The 5,196-nt window shown below is 42.5% G+C and overlaps 1 long non-coding RNA gene across 1 annotated transcript; it reads left to right on the forward strand.

Annotated features, from left to right (window-relative positions):
- The first annotated feature begins 720 nt into the window (after window positions 1–720).
- On the forward strand, window positions 721–4,010 carry LOC123072487 (uncharacterized). Its single transcript, XR_006435194.1, has 2 exons — window positions 721–1,456; window positions 2,837–4,010. It is a non-coding gene; the product is annotated as an uncharacterized lncRNA (long non-coding RNA).
- The last annotated feature ends 1,186 nt before the right edge of the window (window positions 4,011–5,196 follow it).

Consider the following 5,196-nt stretch of genomic DNA (forward strand, 5'->3'; position numbering starts at 1 on the left):
GAGGTTAAAATAATTTAGAAAATTGAAAATTAAAAAAAATATTCCAAAAAAATCAAAAAAATTCCTTTAGTACCGGTTGGTGTTACCAACCGGGACTAAAGGTGGACCTCCAGGCAGCGGCCACGTGGAGAGCCTTTAGTCCCGGTTCTGGAACCGGGACTAAAGGCCCTTATGAACCGGGACTAAAAGCCTCTTTTCTACTAGCGATGGTTCATATGTGTAAACTTTTGTTGTATGACATATAACAAAACTAGTTATTCGTCTTTATTATAACTTGTCTTAACTGGGAATATTTGTGGCACTGTAGTACACGCAGTAGCAAAAAAGAACGGTCTAGGGGTGAGCTCGACTATCATCTATTCCCCCTATTTCCAAAGTAGCTGATTCCTGTAGTGCCTATTTGCTTTGTTTCGGTCGTCTTGCCGATGCCAATAGATTTTGTTTTCATGTCAAGCACTACAAGAAACCTGTTAATCCATGACGGATTTCTGATGACGTTCTCGGAAACTGTCACAGGTCGACCAGCCGAGCCTAAACTTTTTTTTCTAAACCATCCAGACCATCACAGACTGCTCGTGCTGATCTGTCCTACTTCCCTTGATCCTGTGTTCTGCCGAAGCTGCTTTCTGATTGGTTGAGACGACCCTCCCACGGATCACGCATAAGCACCGTCCATTCCCCGGGATCCAACGGTGGGCACAACCGCCCCTCTCTCTCCTTGCTTCTCCACCCCGAGCCGCCGGCTGCTCTTCCACCTAGAGGAACAAAGCCACCCGGCCCCCCGGTCTTCTCTCCCACCTCCCGTGATCTTCGTCGTCCCACCTCCCACGATTCATTAGCAGGTCGAGGAAAGGACTTCGCCCCACCGCACCTGCCGGATCTGCTGAGCCAGCGGCCGGATCCGCCGAGCCAGCGGCCGGATCCACTGAGCCACCGGCCGGTTCCGCCGAGGCAGTGGCCGGATCTCGATCTTCTAGTCGTCCCCGCCTTCTCCTCTATCGGCGGCAGGCAGCAGAAACGTGCAAGGCGCGCATGACTGCTCCAGCCAGAGGAAGGCGCGAGGTGCGACTCGACGGCGCGTGGTCGAGCCAGGCACGACACGGGCGGGCACCACCTCACTGGGGCGCGACCACGGCAGCCAACATCGGCGCCCAAATCGCATCCACCGAACCCAAGCGGGGGCTCCGGTGGGCGTGCGGTTCTGCGTTCAATAGGAGAGCACGCGCGAGAAAGAGCGCTGCTCGCGTCTTCCAGTGAACCCCAAAGAGAGCAGAGGAGGAGATGACCAAGGGCGAGGTTCCATTGATCGGCATCGACCTTGGGACGACCTACTCCTACGTCAGCGTGTGGCAGTAGGTCGAAATCATGGCCAACGACCAGGGCAACCGCATAGCACACCACGCCCTCCTACGTCGCCTGAACCAGCTCGCCATGAACCCCACCAACACTGTCTCCGGTACGTGCATCCATCTGGAATTTCTTCTAGTGGGCGCAGTCGGTGTTCTATTCCCATGCACAAGATATGATTAGTTGGGATTGGAATTATGGTTATTTGATAATCCGATGTAGCTGTTGTCGAATCCCCTGTTTCCCAGATTTACTACAGATTTATTAGTAGTTCATATCTGCATCTCTACTCTCTGTTCTGATATTTGTTTTGCTATGTTATGTTGTCAAATTAGATACTTCAGAATTAAGTTGGGGTGCTTCCTTAGGATTGAAATAATGATGTAGTATTAGATTCTGCCGTTTCAGATTGAAGTTGAACATAGCTTAGTTTGGCAGCACCGTTTCTGAAAAACCATAGTAATCTGAAACCTCAGTTTTTAAATGTGTGGGAATTGAATATTTAAGTTTCTAAATACCATATTTTTCCTCAGTTTTGATAAAACCACCGATGTGTTTGGCAAGTGTTGTTTTGACTTGCTGCGCCTTGCTCAACTATACTCATGGAGCTGATCTGCATGTAGAAACGACGCCCAATGCATGCAGCATGTCATGCACGTCAAATCCCCTCCTAGCTAGCCGGGGCAAAATTGTTTTGTGCGTGTACGGGCGCATAGCCTATATGCGCGTAGAATCGATTGGTAGGTAGCTTTTAGCCTGCTGCATACAAGTGCTCCAACGACCAATGGATATACTCCAGGAGCAAGTTTTTTAAAATCATGCGCTACTCGTGTAATTTACAGCCATCATTCCAATAGAAGCGTGCAATTTCTTCAGAAGAATGTAACATGCGTGCCATCTCTGTAGAGAAACTAACTACCAAACCTGAAGCACCTAATAATAAGGAACACTCCGCTGAAAAGATAATATATAGAGGGATCAGAGGCAGCAATCACATTTTATTAACTATGGATGTAGACAAGCCGACGAGTTCTCTCAGTTCAGTTTATAAAAAAGAGGTCCCGACCTCTTTTCTAAATATCGCAAAAAAAACCATAGTATGATAGATACCTTGTTATGTGAAAGTACAGTATTTGTTTTATCGAAACACCTCAAAGTATTTAATACCAAAGTTATTCAGAAACAACAGTATTTAAAAAAAACTGCAAAAATACTTTGCATCCAATCACAGTATGTGAAATTACCTTAGGATCAGAATTACGCTATTGAATGATCCATATTTCGAATTGAACATTAGTTTCAATGCATTATTAGGTCCTTTCTAGGTTTAATATTCCCAAATTATTTCCAACTTAGATATCTGGTAAGCACATGGGCAAGATTGTGGTTTGAAGACAAATCTAGTGCCCTCCAACTTTTTGTCTGGAATATTTTTTCGGAAACTGTACTTCAAAACTAAAAGTGATGGATAACTTGATTTGATGCACAGATCACAGTACAAAGTTAAGCTGGCAACGAGGTATCCCTTTCCATCCATCATCCTTGGTTTACACATTTGGTCCAAGATCGGACTCGCCTACTCTGAACAATTGTTTTCTGTTCTGAATTTCATCAGTCTCCTGAATTTTTGGCTTGTGGAATTTCAATCTGAATGCTTGTTCCACTGATAATTTTGGTTGCTATTTAGGTTTAGTGGGGTTTTATTCAATACTAATGCTACTGAACAATTTGCCCAGGATGTTACTTAGAATTTTGGCATGGTACTGTGGTGATTTGTAGGTTGGCTGTTCTACTTCTCCATGGCTTCTAGCTAAAGCTTAACTAGAATAGTATAAATGGATAAGAACTGAAATTACCATGCTAGACTTGAGTTGTGATTTGCCACAGTAAAGTGTTTATACTGCTAGTTCTTTATTGTAGTTTTAAATAGGCATATATATTGAGTGTATATGTATTGCCTCTGTTCGTAGTGATCTACGCACTTACATTGCCTCCAAATGCTGGAATAGTGAATGTTTGGTAGGAGTCGTGAATTGATTTTGTTGAGTCAAGTATAGTCATATTTGTGAATATGCCTTCTGTGAGGTTTGCGAATTTGCAAAAAAAAATACTTTTATTCTGCAGTGTGATCTTGCATTTATGTACTTAACATCAAATAGAAAAATACATATTGCATTAGAATTATATATTTTTGAATAGAAAATAGGGCTTTTGACAATTGTAAACTCTGCTGCTTTACTTGTTTAGAAAATACAAAATTAGGCCTCCCGACAATTGTTTAAGTGAGACGTGTGATGCACATTTTCTTTGAGGCACAATTGTTTCCTTTCCTCCATAATATCTATTGTACTGTGCATATAATGATCATTTCCTATTTCCTTATTCCATATCAGCTAGAAACCCATTGGTGTAGTATTTTAACAACTGCTCAGGAGCTGCTGTACCAGAGCAAGAATGACATCATCAACTTCTACTTGCTCCATCTGAAGGACAAATCTCATGCAACCCATGGTGCTGCATTTGACACACGCATTTGTATTTTGTTAGTGATTATTGTGTGTAATGTCTGATGTTTTGGATATTTTTTTGTAAATGATGGCAATGTGGCTTCAGTGATGTACCTTTGATGGTTATTGTAATTGAATGAAACAATTTAATGAAAATTTGTGGGCTGGGCAAAATTATGTGTTTTGCCGATGGAGAAATTTTTGGCTGTGAAAACTTACTTGTATTATATGTATTGGGCTGTGCTAGCTGGTCGAATTGAATGGGCTGTGCTATTTGGGCCGTATTGGAATTATTGGGTTGAAATATTAATTATAGTCAATTGTAGTGGGCCAAAATTTTAACTGGGCCGGTGATCAAATGGGCTGCCACCTCAGATTCACGGAGGCTGCCACGTTAGATGATGACGTGGAATGCATCTTAACGTCGTTATGAGCGCGTCTGCTAAATACTCACCTGTGACGGTCAAAATCCGTCATGGATCCATGACGGCCAATATCCGTCATGGACAATGTGGTGGACAAATTATGAAGCGATATACATGACGGATTTCAAATCCGTCATGGACGTCCTTCCATGATGGTTTTGAGCACATTTGTAACGGTCTGAATCTGTCATGTATTAACAATTTCTTGTAGTGAAGTCTCATAACCTAGCGTCTCTCGTTCGAAAGGGCGACATCTATAAATATGCATTTCTTTGCATATTTATAACTGTCATAAGATTGTCCATCTGGAGAGCGTCTCCCGTTCGAAAGGGCGACATTTATGGCCATCTGGAGAGCACAAATGAAACTTGCTTCAACAAAGTTGAATATTCAGTTATTTCTCTTTTAGTTGTTGCTTGTCATTTTATTTGGCTGTCTTCTAAAGTTTTTCTACATGTTCGATCATTACCAGAAAGTGATCTTTTAAGCAATATCTTATACACACTGACATCAAGATTAGAAGATTTAGTAAAGATATAGGATATGCTTATAGATGTTTTGAGGATCATGTAGCATGCTTTTATTTACAGTCCACTTTTGCCGGATAGAATTTATCTTTGTCCCTTTGACACCACGACACCCAGACACAACACGCCCGACCCCCGACACCTCTTCGACTTCCTGTTGACTGAACAGGTGCTTTTCGACCTTCCATAGGCCGACGGGGTCATATATTTATGAACTATGAGTTAGGTCATATATTTTCCAATTTTTTTAAGAAAAACATCATAATATATTTGTGTTGATCAGGTGCATTTAAATGTGCAGTTGTTTCGTCGCTATGAGGGTCTGGTGTTCGACGACCTCCCCGTGCGTTCATGCTAACGAGACATTGCAAATGATCTTTAATTTGGTGC

This window comes from Triticum aestivum, chromosome 3B, assembly GCF_018294505.1.
Source record: "Triticum aestivum cultivar Chinese Spring chromosome 3B, IWGSC CS RefSeq v2.1, whole genome shotgun sequence".
Lineage (NCBI taxonomy): Eukaryota > Viridiplantae > Streptophyta > Magnoliopsida > Poales > Poaceae > Triticum > Triticum aestivum.